We start from the raw sequence: 20,102 nt of genomic DNA, 5'->3' as shown, positions 1-20,102 counted from the left end.
TAATATTCTTCAATATTGAAGAATATTCTTCTATATTGAAGAATATTATTCTATATTGAAGAATATTCTTCAATATAGAATAATAATTCTTCAATATTGAAGAATATTCTTCATATATGAAGAATATTCTTCTATATTGAAGAATATTCTTCAATATAGAAGAATATTCTTCAATATAGAAGAATATTCTTCAATATAGAAGAATATTCTTCAATATTGAAGAATATTCTTCAATATTGAAGAATATTCTTCAATATTGAAGAATATTCTTCAATATTGAAGAATATTCTTCTATATTGAAGAATATTCTTCAATATAGAAGAATATTCTTCAATATTGAAGAATATTCTTCAATATGAAGAATATTCTTCAATATTGAAGAATATTCTTCAATATTGAAGAATATTCTTCAATATTGAAGAATATTCTTCAATATGAAGAATATTCTTCAATATTGAAGAATATTCTTCAATATTGAAGAATATTCTTCAATATGAAGAATATTCTTCAATATTGAAGAATATTCTTCAATATTGAAGAATATTCTTCAATATTGAAGAATATTCTTCATATATGAAGAATAATAATCTTCAATATTGAAGAATATTCTTCAATATTGAAGAATATTCTTCAATATTGAAGAATATTCTTCAATATTGAAGAATATTCTTCAATATTGAAGAATATTCTTCAATATTGAAGAATATTCTTCAATATTGAAGAATATTCTTCAATATTGAAGAATATTCTTCAATATTGAAGAATATTCTTCAATATTGAAGAATATTCTTCAATATTGAAGAATATTCTTCAATATTGAAGAATATTCTTCAATATTGAAGAATATTCTTCAATATTGAAGAATATTCTTCAATATTGAAGAATATTCTTCAATATTGAAGAATATTCTTCAATATTGAAGAATATTCTTCAATATTGAAGAATATTCTTCAATATTGAAGAATATTCTTCAATATAGAAGAATATTCTTCAATATAGAAGAATATTCTTCAATATAGAAGAATATTCTTCAATATAGAAGAATATTCTTCAATATAGAAGAATATTCTTCAATATAGAAGAATATTCTTCAATATAGAAGAATATTCTTCAATATAGAAGAATATTCTTCAATATAGAAGAATATTCTTCAATATGAAGAATATTCTTCAATATAGAAGAATATTCTTCAATATATGAAGAATATTCTTCAATATATGAAGAATATTCTTCAATATAGAAGAATATTCTTCAATATTAGAAGAATATTCTTCAATATAGAAGAATATTCTTCAATATTAGAAGAATATTCTTCAATATTAGAAGAATATTCTTCAATATTGAAGAATATTCTTCAATATAGAAGAATATTCTTCAATATTGAAGAATATTCTTCAATATTGAAGAATATTCTTCAATATTAGAAGAATATTCTTCAATATTGAAGAATATTCTTCAATATTGAAGAATATTCTTCAATATATGAAGAATATTCTTCAATATTGAAGAATATTCTTCAATATTGAAGAATATTCTTCAATATTGAAGAATATTCTTCAATATTGAAGAATATTCTTCAATATAGAAGAATATTCTTCAATATTGAAGAATATTCTTCAATATAGAAGAATATTCTTCAATATAGAAGAATATTCTTCAATATAGAAGAATATTCTTCAATATTGAAGAATATTCTTCAATATAGAATAATATTCTTCTATATTGAAGAATATTCTTCAATATTGAAGAATATTCTTCAATATTGAAGAATATTCTTCAATATTGAAGAATATTCTTCAATATTGAAGAATATTCTTCAATATTGAAGAATATTCTTCAATATAGAAGAATATTCTTCAATATTGAAGAATATTCTTCAATATTGAAGAATATTCTTCAATATTGAAGAATATTCTTCAATATTGAAGAATATTCTTCAATATTGAAGAATATTCTTCAATATTGAAGAATATTCTTCAATATTAGAAGAATATTCTTCAATATTAGAAGAATATTCTTCAATATTGAAGAATATTCTTCAATATTGAAGAATATTCTTCAATATTGAAGAATATTCTTCAATATTGAAGAATATTCTTCAATATATGAAGAATATTCTTCTAATATTGAAGAATATTCTTCAATATTGAAGAATATTCTTCAATATTGAAGAATATTCTTCAATATTGAAGAATATTCTTCAATATTGAAGAATATTCTTCAATATTGAAGAATATTCTTCAATATTGAAGAATATTCTTCTATATTGAAGAATATTCTTCAATATATGAAGAATATTCTTCATATATGAAGAATATTCTTCAATATTGAAGAATATTCTTCAATATTGAAGAATATTCTTCAATATTGAAGAATATTCTTCAATATTGAAGAATATTCTTCAATATATGAAGAATATTCTTCTATATTGAAGAATATTCTTCAATATTGAAGAATATTCTTCAATATAGAAGAATATTCTTCAATATTAGAAGAATATTCTTCAATATTGAAGAATATTCTTCAATATTGAAGAATATTCTTCAATATTGAAGAATATTCTTCAATATTGAAGAATATTCTTCTAATATTGAAGAATATTCTTCATATATGAAGAATATTCTTCAATATAGAAGAATATTCTTCAATATTGAAGAATATTCTTCAATATTGAAGAATATTCTTCTATATTGAAGAATATTCTTCAATATTGAAGAATATTCTTCTATATTGAAGAATATTCTTCTATATTGAAGAATATTATTCTATATTGAAGAATATTCTTCTATATATGAAGAATATTCTTCTATATTGAAGAATATTCTTCTATATTGAAGAATATTCTTCTATATTGAAGAATATTCTTCTATATTGAAGAATATTCTTCTATATTGAAGAATATTCTTCTATATTGAAGAATATTCTTCTAATATTGAAGAATATTCTTCTATATAGAAGAATATTCTTCATATATTGAAGAATATTCTTCTATATAGAAGAATATTCTTCAATATATGAAGAATATTCTTCTATATTGAAGAATATTCTTCAATATTGAAGAATATTCTTCAATATTGAAGAATATTCTTCTATATTGAAGAATATTCTTCTATATAGAAGAATATTCTTCTATATTGAAGAATATTCTTCAATATTGAAGAATATTCTTCTATATTGAAGAATATTCTTCAATATTGAAGAATATTCTTCATATTGAAGAATATTCTTCTATATTAGAAGAATATTCTTCTATATTGAAGAATATTCTTCTATATTGAAGAATATTCTTCTATATTGAAGAATATTCTTCTATATTGAAGAATATTCTTCTATATTGAAGAATATTCTTCTATATTGAAGAATATTCTTCAATATTGAAGAATATTCTTCAATATTGAAGAATATTCTTCAATATTGAAGAATATTCTTCTATATTGAAGAATATTCTTCAATATAGAAGAATATTCTTCAATATAGAAGAATATTCTTCAATATTGAAGAATATTCTTCATATTGAAGAATATTCTTCTATATTGAAGAATATTATTCTATATTGAAGAATATTATTCTATATTGAAGAATATTCTTCTAATATTGAAGAATATTCTTCAATATTAGAAGAATATTCTTCTAATATTGAAGAATATTCTTCAATATATGAAGAATATTCTTCAATATATGAAGAATATTCTTCTATATTGAAGAATATTCTTCTAATATTGAAGAATATTCTTCTATATTGAAGAATATTCTTCTAATATTGAAGAATATTCTTCTATATTGAAGAATATTCTTCTATATTAGAAGAATATTCTTCTATATTGAAGAATATTATTCTATATTGAAGAATATTCTTCTATATTGAAGAATATTCTTCATATTGAAGAATATTCTTCTATATTGAAGAATATTCTTCTATATTGAAGAATATTCTTCTATATTGAAGAATATTCTTCAATATTGAAGAATATTCTTCAATATAGAAGAATATTCTTCAATATTAGAAGAATATTCTTCTAATATTAGAAGAATATTCTTCTAATATTGAAGAATATTCTTCATATATTGAAGAATATTCTTCAATATTAGAAGAATATTCTTCAATATATGAAGAATATTCTTCAATATTAGAAGAATATTCTTCAATATAGAAGAATATTCTTCAATATATGAAGAATATTCTTCAATATAGAAGAATATTCTTCAATATAGAAGAATATTCTTCAATATATGAAGAATATTCTTCAATATAGAAGAATATTCTTCAATATTGAAGAATATTCTTCAATATTGAAGAATATTCTTCAATATAGAAGAATATTCTTCAATATTGAAGAATATTCTTCAATATTGAAGAATATTCTTCAATATTGAAGAATATTCTTCAATATTGAAGAATATTCTTCAATATTGAAGAATATTCTTCAATATTGAAGAATATTCTTCAATATTGAAGAATATTCTTCTAATATTGAAGAATATTCTTCATATATTGAAGAATATTCTTCTATATTGAAGAATATTATTCTAATATTGAAGAATATTCTTCTAATATTGAAGAATATTCTTCTATATTGAAGAATATTCTTCATATATTGAAGAATATTCTTCATATATGAAGAATATTCTTCAATATAGAAGAATATTCTTCAATATAGAAGAATATTCTTCAATATTAGAAGAATATTCTTCAATATAGAAGAATATTCTTCAATATTGAAGAATATTCTTCAATATTGAAGAATATTCTTCAATATTGAAGAATATTCTTCAATATTGAAGAATATTCTTCAATATTGAAGAATATTCTTCAATATTGAAGAATATTCTTCAATATAGAAGAATATTCTTCAATATAGAAGAATATTCTTCAATATAGAAGAATATTCTTCAATATAGAAGAATATTCTTCAATATTAGAAGAATATTCTTCAATATAGAAGAATATTCTTCAATATAGAAGAATATTCTTCAATATTGAAGAATATTCTTCAATATAGAAGAATATTCTTCAATATTGAAGAATATTCTTCAATATTGAAGAATATTCTTCAATATTGAAGAATATTCTTCAATATTGAAGAATATTCTTCTAATATTGAAGAATATTCTTCAATATTGAAGAATATTCTTCTAATATTGAAGAATATTCTTCAATATTGAAGAATATTCTTCAATATATGAAGAATATTCTTCATATATGAAGAATATTCTTCAATATTGAAGAATATTCTTCAATATAGAAGAATATTCTTCTATATTGAAGAATATTCTTCAATATTGAAGAATATTCTTCAATATTGAAGAATATTCTTCAATATTGAAGAATATTCTTCAATATTGAAGAATATTCTTCAATATTGAAGAATATTCTTCAATATTGAAGAATATTCTTCAATATTGAAGAATATTCTTCAATATTGAAGAATATTCTTCAATATTGAAGAATATTCTTCAATATTGAAGAATATTCTTCTAATATTGAAGAATATTCTTCTAATATTGAAGAATATTCTTCTATATTGAAGAATATTCTTCAATATTGAAGAATATTCTTCAATATTGAAGAATATTCTTCAATATTGAAGAATATTCTTCAATATTGAAGAATATTCTTCATATATTGAAGAATATTCTTCATATATTGAAGAATATTCTTCAATATTGAAGAATATTCTTCAATATTGAAGAATATTCTTCATATTGAAGAATATTCTTCAATATTGAAGAATATTCTTCAATATTGAAGAATATTCTTCAATATTGAAGAATATTCTTCAATATTGAAGAATATTCTTCAATATTGAAGAATATTCTTCAATATTGAAGAATATTCTTCTATATTGAAGAATATTCTTCAATATTGAAGAATATTCTTCTAATATTGAAGAATATTCTTCAATATTGAAGAATATTCTTCTATATTGAAGAATATTCTTCAATATATGAAGAATATTCTTCAATATTGAAGAATATTCTTCAATATTGAAGAATATTCTTCTAATATTGAAGAATATTCTTCAATATTGAAGAATATTCTTCAATATTGAAGAATATTCTTCTATATTGAAGAATATTCTTCAATATTGAAGAATATTCTTCAATATTGAAGAATATTCTTCAATATTGAAGAATATTCTTCAATATTGAAGAATATTCTTCAATATTGAAGAATATTCTTCAATATTGAAGAATATTCTTCAATATTGAAGAATATTCTTCAATATTGAAGAATATTCTTCAATATTGAAGAATATTCTTCAATATTGAAGAATATTCTTCAATATTGAAGAATATTCTTCAATATTGAAGAATATTCTTCAATATTGAAGAATATTCTTCAATATTGAAGAATATTCTTCAATATTGAAGAATATTCTTCAATATTGAAGAATATTCTTCAATATTGAAGAATATTCTTCTATATTGAAGAATATTCTTCTATATTGAAGAATATTCTTCAATATTGAAGAATATTCTTCAATATTGAAGAATATTCTTCTATATTGAAGAATATTCTTCTAATATTGAAGAATATTCTTCAATATTGAAGAATATTCTTCAATATTGAAGAATATTCTTCATATATTGAAGAATATTCTTCATATATGAAGAATATTCTTCAATATTGAAGAATATTCTTCTAATATTGAAGAATATTCTTCAATATTGAAGAATATTCTTCAATATTGAAGAATATTCTTCAATATTGAAGAATATTCTTCAATATTGAAGAATATTCTTCAATATTGAAGAATATTCTTCAATATTGAAGAATATTCTTCAATATTGAAGAATATTCTTCTATATTGAAGAATATTCTTCTATATTGAAGAATATTCTTCTATATTGAAGAATATTCTTCTATATTGAAGAATATTCTTCTATATTGAAGAATATTCTTCATATATGAAGAATATTCTTCATATATGAAGAATATTCTTCTAATATTGAAGAATATTCTTCAATATTGAAGAATATTCTTCAATATATGAAGAATATTCTTCAATATTGAAGAATATTCTTCAATATTGAAGAATATTCTTCATATATTGAAGAATATTCTTCTAATATTGAAGAATATTCTTCTATATTGAAGAATATTCTTCTATATTGAAGAATATTCTTCTATATTGAAGAATATTCTTCTATATTGAAGAATATTCTTCTATATTGAAGAATATTCTTCTATATTGAAGAATATTCTTCTATATTGAAGAATATTCTTCTATATTGAAGAATATTCTTCTATATTGAAGAATATTCTTCTATATTGAAGAATATTCTTCTATATTGAAGAATATTCTTCTATATTGAAGAATATTCTTCAATATATGAAGAATATTCTTCAATATAGAAGAATATTCTTCAATATTGAAGAATATTCTTCAATATTGAAGAATATTCTTCAATATTGAAGAATATTCTTCATATATTGAAGAATATTCTTCAATATTGAAGAATATTCTTCAATATTGAAGAATATTCTTCTAATATTGAAGAATATTCTTCTATATTGAAGAATATTCTTCTATATTGAAGAATATTCTTCAATATTGAAGAATATTCTTCTATATTGAAGAATATTCTTCTATATTGAAGAATATTCTTCTATATTGAAGAATATTCTTCTTATATTGAAGAATATTCTTCAATATTGAAGAATATTCTTCTATATTGAAGAATATTCTTCTATATTGAAGAATATTCTTCAATATTGAAGAATATTCTTCAATATTGAAGAATATTCTTCAATATATGAAGAATATTCTTCTATATTGAAGAATATTCTTCTATATTGAAGAATATTCTTCTATATTGAAGAATATTCTTCTAATATTGAAGAATATTCTTCAATATTGAAGAATATTCTTCATATATTGAAGAATATTCTTCTATATTGAAGAATATTCTTCTATATTGAAGAATATTCTTCTATATAGAAGAATATTCTTCTATATTGAAGAATATTCTTCTATATTGAAGAATATTCTTCTATATTGAAGAATATTCTTCTATATTGAAGAATATTCTTCTATATTGAAGAATATTCTTCTATATTGAAGAATATTCTTCTATATTGAAGAATATTCTTCTATATTGAAGAATATTCTTCTATATTGAAGAATATTCTTCTATATTGAAGAATATTCTTCTATATTAGAAGAATATTCTTCTATATTGAAGAATATTCTTCTATATTGAAGAATATTCTTCATATATGAAGAATATTCTTCTATATTGAAGAATATTCTTCTATATTAGAAGAATATTCTTCATATATGAAGAATATTCTTCTAATATAGAAGAATATTATTCTATATAGAAGAATATTCTTCAATATAGAAGAATATTCTTCTAATATTAGAAGAATATTCTTCAATATAGAAGAATATTCTTCTATATTGAAGAATATTCTTCTATATTGAAGAATATTCTTCTATATTGAAGAATATTCTTCAATATTGAAGAATATTCTTCAATATTGAAGAATATTCTTCATATATTGAAGAATATTCTTCATATATGAAGAATATTCTTCAATATTGAAGAATATTCTTCAATATTGAAGAATATTCTTCTATATTGAAGAATATTCTTCTATATTGAAGAATATTCTTCTATATTGAAGAATATTCTTCATATATGAAGAATATTCTTCATATATTGAAGAATATTCTTCAATATTGAAGAATATTCTTCAATATTGAAGAATATTCTTCAATATTGAAGAATATTCTTCAATATTGAAGAATATTCTTCAATATTGAAGAATATTCTTCTATATTGAAGAATATTCTTCAATATTGAAGAATATTCTTCTATATTGAAGAATATTCTTCTAATATTGAAGAATATTCTTCAATATTGAAGAATATTCTTCAATATTGAAGAATATTCTTCAATATTGAAGAATATTCTTCAATATTGAAGAATATTCTTCAATATTGAAGAATATTCTTCAATATTGAAGAATATTCTTCAATATTGAAGAATATTCTTCATATATTGAAGAATATTCTTCAATATTGAAGAATATTCTTCAATATTGAAGAATATTCTTCAATATTGAAGAATATTCTTCAATATTGAAGAATATTCTTCAATATTGAAGAATATTCTTCAATATTGAAGAATATTCTTCAATATTGAAGAATATTCTTCATATATTGAAGAATATTCTTCTATATTGAAGAATATTCTTCTAATATTGAAGAATATTCTTCTAATATTGAAGAATATTCTTCATATATGAAGAATATTCTTCATATATTGAAGAATATTCTTCTATATAGAAGAATATTCTTCTATATTGAAGAATATTATTCTAATATTGAAGAATATTCTTCTATATTGAAGAATATTCTTCTATATTGAAGAATATTCTTCAATATTGAAGAATATTCTTCTAATATTGAAGAATATTATTCTATATTGAAGAATATTCTTCTAATATTGAAGAATATTCTTCAATATTGAAGAATATTCTTCATATATGAAGAATATTCTTCTATATATGAATAATATTCTTCAATATTGAAGAATATTCTTCAATATTGAAGAATATTCTTCAATATAGAAGAATATTCTTCAATATTGAAGAATATTCTTCAATATTGAAGAATATTCTTCTATATTGAAGAATATTCTTCAATATTGAAGAATATTCTTCAATATATGAAGAATATTCTTCTAATATTGAAGAATATTCTTCTATATTGAAGAATATTCTTCTATATTGAAGAATATTCTTCTATATTGAAGAATATTCTTCTATATTGAAGAATATTATTCTATATTGAAGAATATTCTTCTATATTAGAATAATATTCTTCATATATGAAGAATATTCTTCATATATTGAAGAATATTCTTCTATATAGAAGAATATTCTTCAATATTAGAAGAATATTCTTCAATATTGAAGAATATTCTTCAATATTAGAAGAATATTCTTCTATATTAGAAGAATATTCTTCAATATTGAAGAATATTCTTCATATATGAAGAATATTCTTCAATATTAGAAGAATATTCTTCATATATGAAGAATATTATTCTATATTGAAGAATATTCTTCTATATTGAAGAATATTCTTCTATATTGAAGAATATTCTTCTATATTGAAGAATATTCTTCTATATTGAAGAATATTCTTCTAATATTAGAAGAATATTCTTCTATATTGAAGAATATTCTTCTATATTGAAGAATATTCTTCATATATTGAAGAATATTCTTCTAATATTGAAGAATATTCTTCTATATTGAAGAATATTCTTCTATATTGAAGAATATTCTTCTAATATTGAAGAATATTCTTCATATATTGAAGAATATTCTTCTATATTGAAGAATATTCTTCATATATGAAGAATATTCTTCATATATTGAAGAATATTCTTCATATATTGAAGAATATTCTTCTAATATTGAAGAATATTCTTCTATATTGAAGAATATTCTTCTATATTGAAGAATATTCTTCTATATTGAAGAATATTCTTCTATATTGAAGAATATTCTTCATATATTGAAGAATATTCTTCAATATTGAAGAATATTCTTCAATATTGAAGAATATTCTTCATATATGAAGAATATTCTTCTATATTGAAGAATATTCTTCTAATATTGAAGAATATTCTTCTATATTGAAGAATATTCTTCAATATTGAAGAATATTCTTCATATATTGAAGAATATTCTTCATATATGAAGAATATTCTTCATATATTGAAGAATATTCTTCAATATTGAAGAATATTCTTCTAATATTGAAGAATATTCTTCATATATGAAGAATATTCTTCAATATTGAAGAATATTCTTCTATATTGAAGAATATTCTTCTATATTGAAGAATATTCTTCTATATTGAAGAATATTCTTCAATATTGAAGAATATTCTTCAATATTGAAGAATATTCTTCAATATAGAAGAATATTCTTCAATATTGAAGAATATTCTTCAATATAGAAGAATATTCTTCAATATAGAAGAATATTCTTCAATATTGAAGAATATTCTTCAATATATGAAGAATATTCTTCAATATTGAAGAATATTCTTCTATATTGAAGAATATTCTTCTAATATTGAAGAATATTCTTCTATATTGAAGAATATTCTTCAATATTGAAGAATATTCTTCAATATTGAAGAATATTCTTCAATATATGAAGAATATTCTTCAATATAGAAGAATATTCTTCAATATAGAAGAATATTCTTCAATATTGAAGAATATTCTTCAATATTGAAGAATATTCTTCAATATTGAAGAATATTCTTCTATATTGAAGAATATTCTTCAATATTGAAGAATATTCTTCAATATTGAAGAATATTCTTCAATATTGAAGAATATTCTTCTAATATTGAAGAATATTCTTCAATATTGAAGAATATTCTTCAATATTAGAAGAATATTCTTCAATATAGAAGAATATTCTTCAATATAGAAGAATATTCTTCAATATAGAAGAATATTCTTCAATATTGAAGAATATTCTTCAATATTGAAGAATATTCTTCAATATTGAAGAATATTCTTCTAATATTGAAGAATATTCTTCTAATATTGAAGAATATTCTTCAATATTGAAGAATATTCTTCAATATTGAAGAATATTCTTCAATATATGAAGAATATTCTTCAATATTGAAGAATATTCTTCAATATAGAAGAATATTCTTCAATATTGAAGAATATTCTTCAATATAGAAGAATATTCTTCAATATAGAAGAATATTCTTCAATATTGAAGAATATTCTTCAATATTGAAGAATATTCTTCAATATTGAAGAATATTCTTCAATATTGAAGAATATTCTTCAATATTGAAGAATATTCTTCAATATTGAAGAATATTCTTCAATATTGAAGAATATTCTTCAATATAGAAGAATATTCTTCAATATGAAGAATATCTTCAATATTGAAGAATATTCTTCAATATTGAAGAATATTCTTCAATATTGAAGAATATTCTTCAATATTGAAGAATATTCTTCAATATTGAAGAATATTCTTCATATATTGAAGAATATTCTTCAATATAGAAGAATATTCTTCAATATTGAAGAATATTCTTCTATATTGAAGAATATTCTTCAATATTAGAAGAATATTCTTCAATATTGAAGAATATTCTTCAATATTGAAGATATATTCTTCATATTGAAGAATATTCTTCTATATTGAAGAATATTCTTCAATATTGAAGAATATTCTTCAATATGAAGAATATTCTTCAATATTGAAGAATTATTCTTCAATATAGAAGAATATTCTTCAATATTGAAGAATATTCTTCAATATAGAAGAATATTCTTCAATATTGAAGAATATTCTTCAATATAGAAGAATATTCTTCAATATTGAAGAATATTCTTCAATATTGAAGAATATTCTTCAATATTAGAAGAATATTCTTCAATATTAGAAGAATATCTTCAATATAGAAGAATATTCTTCAATATTGAAGAATATTCTTCATATTGAAGAATATTCTTCAATATTGAAGAATATTCTTCAATATTGAAGAATATTCTTCTATATTGAAGAATATTCTTCTATATTGAAGAATATTATTCTATATTGAAGAATATTCTTCTTATATTGAAGAATATTCTTCTATATTGAAGAATATTCTTCTAATATTGAAGAATATTCTTCTATATTGAAGAATATTATTCTATATAGAAGAATATTCTTCTATATTGAAGAATATTCTTCAATATTGAAGAATATTCTTCTATATTAGAAGAATATATCTTCAATATTGAAGAATAATATTCTTCAATATTGAAGATATATTCTTCAATATTGAAGAATATTACTTCAATATTGAAGAATATTGAATCTTCAATATTGAAGAATATTATCTTCAATATTGAAGAATATTATTCTATATTGAAGAATATTCTTCAATATTGAAGAATATTCTTCTATATTGAAGAATATTCTTCAATATTGAAGAATATTCTTCTAATATTGAAGAATATTCTTCAATATTGAAGAATATTCTTCAATATTGAAGAATATTCTTCAATATTGAAGAATATTCTTCAATATAGAAGAATATTCTTCAATATTGAAGAATATATCTTCAATATATGAAGAATATTCTTCAATATTGAAGAATATTCTATAATATATTGAAGATTCTTTTTTAATATTATTGAGGAATATGTCACTTTTTATTTTATTCAATATAACAGAAATAAAGTAATATAAAAACGTATAGTATAGATATGTACATTAACTTCAACGACTATAAAAACTACTTATTGGGTTTGTCAAAATTTATTACAATATGTACTCTCATGGAAAACACAACTATATGAAATATAAACTCTGACACCTAATAATATTGTTGATTGAACATTTCACTATGGCGTTCATGATTTGACCATTCACATCATAATAATTAATAAAATACTGGTCTATAATCTTAACTGCAAATAATGTCATCTAATACTATTTTCAATATCTTACAATTTCAATACTATTATTTTTTTTTTATTCAGCCAATACAATTTATCCCGGTATTGGTGTAATCAATTTTAATATTCACATTATAGAGAAGGTCAATACATTCAACTATATGTATGTTAATACAGTGATTTACAACAATTATTCTCACTATGAATACTCTTCTATATCAATACTTTCACTCAAACTCAATATTTCAATTAGTGATTCTAAATTACAACATTTCTTACATAAACCATGATATATTATTTGACACCTCCGTTATTTACATACCTCTACAACTAAACTGTCAATGTACATTTACAGTTCTATTTTATATTCACACTTATTTCTTACTCTACAATATATCCATTCTTGGGCTCAACCTCACGCAAACACTTACAGATAATCTTTACGTTCTTGCTTCTTTAGGCTTTGCACATCTCACATTTCCACCATACCAAACATCTTATTTACTACGGCAAACTCATTCCTTTTCTTCATTTTATCCCTTTATTCTTCGTGCACCCTTCAAACGTCCACGTACAACAATGCCAATCTCTTCCTCAATGTTATTTACCAACAACCACCTTAAATACTCATTTACACGTATTTCGGTCATAACTTTTACATACATTACTAAATCATGTCACTTTCACAACATGCCCGACGCAAAACCCATCAACACTTAAATTTCTCTCAAAATCACATTTCAACTACCTACAGCACTCAACATATGGTACAAAGCCCGCAACGTTAGCTACGTCTCAAATTCAATTCGTTATGATCAACCAAAACGCGTTCTTCCAGTGTTACTTAGAAATCGTTAGTTGATAAGATATAAGTAATTATCAACAAAAAAACAAACCGGGAACGATATGTACCACCATCAAATCTCAACACTGAACGATAAATATTACCAACGATGCCAACACCAAAACAAAAACGCATAACGCGATACACATCAAACATTTCTAACTCCAAAACTGAAAATTCACGACATTCAACAAGGATCTGTACGACCATCAGAGAAACATTCATTTTTCAACAATAACGAGCAGGGCGGCGCTACATTAAGAACGGGGTCAACGTCCGAATAAAGAACAACTTTCGCAAACATGGGACAAGTGCGCATAGCGTCCTTACCGCCACCATCACCACCCTCATTTAAACATACACCAACATGGATGGTAACCAAGAAAAACGCAAAACTTATATTGACTCAAGATAACAAGCAGCCAATGTTCATTCGACATTACCACCGGTTGGACCCCATTATACGACCCATGACGCAACTACGAAACTACTACCACGAACCACGATTGACACCACGACACGAACACCATACACAATACCATACAGTTCCCCTGAAAACATGCTACCCTCAGCAAAAACAAACAAATACCACACATCCGTGAACATGGGAACGGACTCCCACTGACAACAAGAGTCCTCAACGAACACCAATTTCATATATGTAGGAGGGGTCAAACATTTAGTGATGCGGGTCACATATGTACACAATTGACCAAGGGGGCAACGAGCGAACAATACCAGAAATATTAACCAAAACACATTCTTGTAAGCGAGACCAACGGACACGACCCTCTTGAACGTCCTGAGGAGCAACGCCAACTACAAGTCAAACCACCATACAGGCCCCTGACGATGCTGTAAAAATCCCGCAACATGGCAATCATGCACAGACAAAGACACTGTCACCGTACAACCCGAGGCTACGACTTGAACGAAATCAACAACAGCTGACGCGCTACCCAGTATGGTGCAATCGATCAACACGGCAAAGAGAGTACAACGACAACCACAAGACTACGCACCCAAACCATATCAACCTTACACACCAATCCAAATATACCAGCGTGCGCCTATCTCCTCCCTAACAACTATGAGACAACACCTTAAGTACGTTAAGGGCCTTACACCACCCAACACTGAGCTAAAAAACATGGGGCGACCAAGACAAACGAGTGTCAAAGTTTAACCATAATAACTGCCTGCAATCTTTGTACTCAAGGGGATGACCATAAACTGACAAACAGGGACGAACAACGACCCGCTTCACAGTCAAACTCATGCCAAAACTCTTAGTATTAAGCCATGATCCGTGGCCAAACATCAAACGCCATCAACCAAAACTTGGAAGCCCCCGTTGAAGGACAGCCCATTCATCACCCTCACAGCAAACACTATCATAAACACCAGAAAACATGCCACAAGGAAGGGAGGAAAGGACACCATTGAGGCAAACCACACAAACTACTCAGGACACAAATAGTAGTACTCACAACAATACCTTGGGGCACATCTTCAAACTGCAGAAAACACCCACACACAGTGGCACCAAGCCGCACTAGAAAGATACGACGAGACAAAACTTTCAACGAACACAGGGATATTACCACGAACGCCAACACAACGAACTTCATACGCAATATGCTGTCTCAAAGTCCTCTCATAAGCATTTTCAACGTCGAAAAAGACAAACAACGGAGCTCTTCGCAGCAAAACAAATACGATTATAGACCTCAAACTTCACCAGGACATCACTCGTGCTGCACCACTTGCAAAACCTATTTTCACGAGGACACACGTGGTGATGCTCTTCAAACCACAACATCAGACATTTAACATACGCTCAAACACCTTCAAAACAACTCCTGAGGCCAATAGCGCGGAACTCATTTGGGAACGTACACAGACACCCGGGTCTCCAAATACAGAGTACAACGGCATACAAGCCTCAAAAAAGGACCACGATTACAACACCTCGTTATGCACATTCAAGAAATAACGATACGTGCACGGAGCCACATGGCAAACCATCTCAATTAACGTCATCACAGCCCGCTGCCCTACATCCGCAGACGGCCGGGGCGCACACATTTTCAAAAATAGGCAAGGCGGACAAAACTGTGGAAATCTAAAGGATAACATTAAACAACACACTTACGAACGAGTCACCAACATGACAACCACATAACAAAAGTGCGAACACACTTCCGTGTGCCCTGGAAGCAACAGCGAGGGATACACCTGAGGGCAGCGTTGAAGACACTCAAAAAACCACGAGGCCGCGAGGAACACGCACAGACCAGACTGCCACCTACGGAACGGAACAGGAGTGCCCAAACAAAAACGATCGCCAAATTATCACTTATCGAGGTCATCAAAAACCTAACACGTCAATTCTAAGTACACGCACGACGAGCAGACACAAATATCCACACAGCAAAGGGTGCGAGTCAAAGAGTCCACACGACTGCCCTCACCAAAATTCACAACACAAACGAAGCGACGACGAACGGTTCCAAAACACGGTCTCGGGGTCTTTGTCACAACATCACCCGACACCGTTCATTTATACAAAATATAACCACCCCCTCTGGCAAGGCGTCCAGGACGTGCTTAACATCAGTAAGGGAAACGGACATTTCTAGGGAGATGAATGCAACAGACTGTATACCATTTACCAACAAACACAACACTGCCATTAGAACAATGGATAGGGGACGAAACAAGTACGGGGACGAACGAAATAACACCAGTACAGTTATGGGCCCAACCAAAAGCTGGAGGGGGGGGGGGGGAGGGGGTGACAATACTAAAAGGAAAAGGGGTCGGGCAAATTTGGTAAAGGCAGCAGCATGAGCATAAGGCTGTAAAAGAACAGAGGACTGACCTACGGACCATCACACTCCGGCAGCTGCCCACCAACCCACCCTCACGGTCACAACCAGCCACACACTGAGGGGGTTTCACAACAAACACATTTTGGCCCATCTATCATTGGAACACTCACGACATGCTACGTAACGCCAAAACAATTACATTCTTCTCGCTCACTACGACTACATTATCATCTCTAACACTCCACTTCCACCAAATAAATGAGATTTAAACTATTTCATTTCACATTCATCTTTACTACTGTACACATTATTTCTGCAACATAATTCTCTAATGTATCTTCATATCTTCGCCAATCAACTCCTTTCAGTTCTTCACGGTGTGGGTCGCGTCATCCTTGTCTTCAACACTTCTTGCACATCAGCCTCTGCTTCCCTTGTACGTCAAAGTCCGCTGGGTACGATCTCCTCTACCAATAAACCATGATCTCCACAATCTATAAAACAAATTCTGGGTATATAGTTGCTTGCTATATATTGGGTTATTATTCTATCATTCCTGAACCTATCGATTATAATACATCATTTACGTTTGGATTATATATATTTGACAAATTCCACACCTTAACCTTCTTGATCCTTTAGTGTAAAAATAACGACATTCACATCTGATTTACATTTATATCAATTTTCACTTCATATTTCACAAACTTTTCCCATGTTACATTTTTATACCTACTTTCTTCCATACACTCCATATTTCATTTATTTTTTTTATGATTCCCTACAACTAAGTATTCATTTATGAATCCCAATTTGTCCATTATTTGGCCCACATCACCTATTCACTTGCCATTCCTTCATCACACATCTACTGCCCTCTATCAGCACAGTCACGACGAGCCTTTAACCAAGCCCCCCCCCCTCCCATTTTTTATTTATTAATTTATACTTCAATCCATAATATCATCAAACTATATGCTCAACGACTCTGCACTACCATAAACATTTACAACATATTACTTTCTTTCGTACCTTGTATGGAACACGTCAACTTCCACCTTCAACACTTGCAGGTCTCTCCCTAAAGTACCTACACACCATGTTGTCCACGTCTCGGGTACTCAAGCCTCTCACCTGCGAAACGGCATTATAGGATAATGTTAATAATGTTGAATACAAATTCAGTATCACCATTATTATATCAAATACACGCACATTTCTATAAACTACACAGGGGGGAGGTGGGGGGGGGGGGGGAACATACCATAATGCACAGGAACGCCTGAAGGAAACTATCCAATGGGACATACATCGTTATGAAACAAAAATCCCTGTCCACCTACCTCACACGATGTCTGCCTATTGCCAGCTAACCATCTCTTCTCACCAAACTGTGTAAGCGCATCTTCACCTGTATTTCACCATCTATGCATGTCCAGAGCAATACCGTCTACCATTCACATATACACACTCTCCAAGCCTTCAACACTTTTCAACCAGAATATAAATAATAACTGTTCCGTCTACTCATTCTGGATCTCATCACCTATAATGCTCAAACTAAACAACATGCCTACATCACCATTTATATTTACAACACGCGCGTGGTCATTTAAGTGTTATGTACTACCTAACAATTGTTAGAGGGGGGGGTGGGGGGGGGGGATTTTAAGACATTGAAATTGACAGACTCGCCTCAAGGTCACGCCCTATTCCATTACTCTCGACCGTGGCGACGCTCGTCCTCTCCACCCCTGCCGGTGTCGCCACAAATAGATACTTCATCGTTCTGTTCCGCCAAGCCTAAACCTCTCCAAACGCTCACCACCTCGATATCAATAATATCGATCAACTTATCCGAACAAACATTTCCTATTATGCCCTACAACCATCTATGAACACAAATCGAAATTCAGTACATTTGTCATTGTCAAACCATTCTCTATCATTCTATATTTCAACCTCTAACATTTAACATCGAAATTGTTGGTGTTAAAATAAGTTGGTACACATGAGGGAAAACAATACATACCAACACATGTTCCACCTCCGACGAGTGCTACTTTTCTATAACTTACAATCAAACCGCAACCATCACAACCCCCCCCCCCCCCCCCCCAAACAATAAATTATACAAAATATACATTATTCACCATTTTTCTTATACTGTACACACAGTTCCAGTGCTAACCCCTAAATTTTCTATTCTTGCCGTTTAGTCATCGCGCAACATTACCATCCCCCTCACCGTCTCATTTCGTCTCAGTCCTGGCTACCCAACATGAACTCCTCAATAACTACCACTATTACTACCTATATCAACACACATTAACCGACACTGTTCCACCCACACACATCTCTCCCTAGTACACAATTCTCCATTAACAACATCAACTCAACACCAATATACTTTTTGATACACACGACAACCAACGCCCGTCCAACAATACCGGAAACTCAAGTTAAACAAACTTACATTTCCCAATGACGAACAAACCCGACATGTTCCTTTCACTTCTGCCTATACTATTACAACACGCGCTATCCCTCATTACACAATTAAAAACACATCAATATGCCTTCCCCACCCACCTAGATATTATTGAATAATTACAGCCACAAGCCTCACATTTCCACTCATCTACTCAAGTGACCCCAACATTTACATTCCCTCCATGTATCAACTTTTTTCTTAAATAATAGGTCGTAAAATGAATGTTTAAGTCACGCTTATTTCATGCACTATCATTAACACTAAACTTATTGAATTGCTTATTGTAAGTAAATAACTGTAGTTAGTAGCAGCTCTACGTGAAACAACCTACAGCTCAATGTCTACGTCAATACAAGAGGACTAGCCCACGCATTTTAAACTCCCAACCCCCTTTTCATACCTTAAGTGGTGTGGTTACCTCAGTACACAATTGTTAAGTCGCCATTAAATGATTGGGAAAAGGGGGGGGGGGGGA

At 27.0% G+C, this 20,102-nt stretch overlaps 1 long non-coding RNA gene across 1 annotated transcript in view; it reads right to left on the bottom strand.

Moving 5' to 3' along the window:
* Nucleotides 1-13,311: 13,311 nt before the first annotated feature.
* LOC138359263 (uncharacterized) overlaps nucleotides 13,312-20,102 on the bottom strand; it is a 9,766-nt gene continuing 2,975 nt past the window's right edge. The window contains exons 4-5 of the long non-coding RNA XR_011225884.1: nucleotides 18,166-18,267; nucleotides 13,312-17,627 (exon numbers count right to left, since the gene is read on the bottom strand). This is a non-coding gene — a long non-coding RNA (uncharacterized lncRNA). The remainder of the gene's footprint in view (nucleotides 17,628-18,165; nucleotides 18,268-20,102) is intronic.

The sequence above is a fragment of the Procambarus clarkii genome, chromosome 90 (genome assembly GCF_040958095.1).
Source record: "Procambarus clarkii isolate CNS0578487 chromosome 90, FALCON_Pclarkii_2.0, whole genome shotgun sequence".
NCBI lineage: Eukaryota > Metazoa > Arthropoda > Malacostraca > Decapoda > Cambaridae > Procambarus > Procambarus clarkii.
The sequence above is the reverse complement of the archived record's forward strand: the minus strand, read 5'-3'. Positions and strand labels throughout refer to the sequence as shown.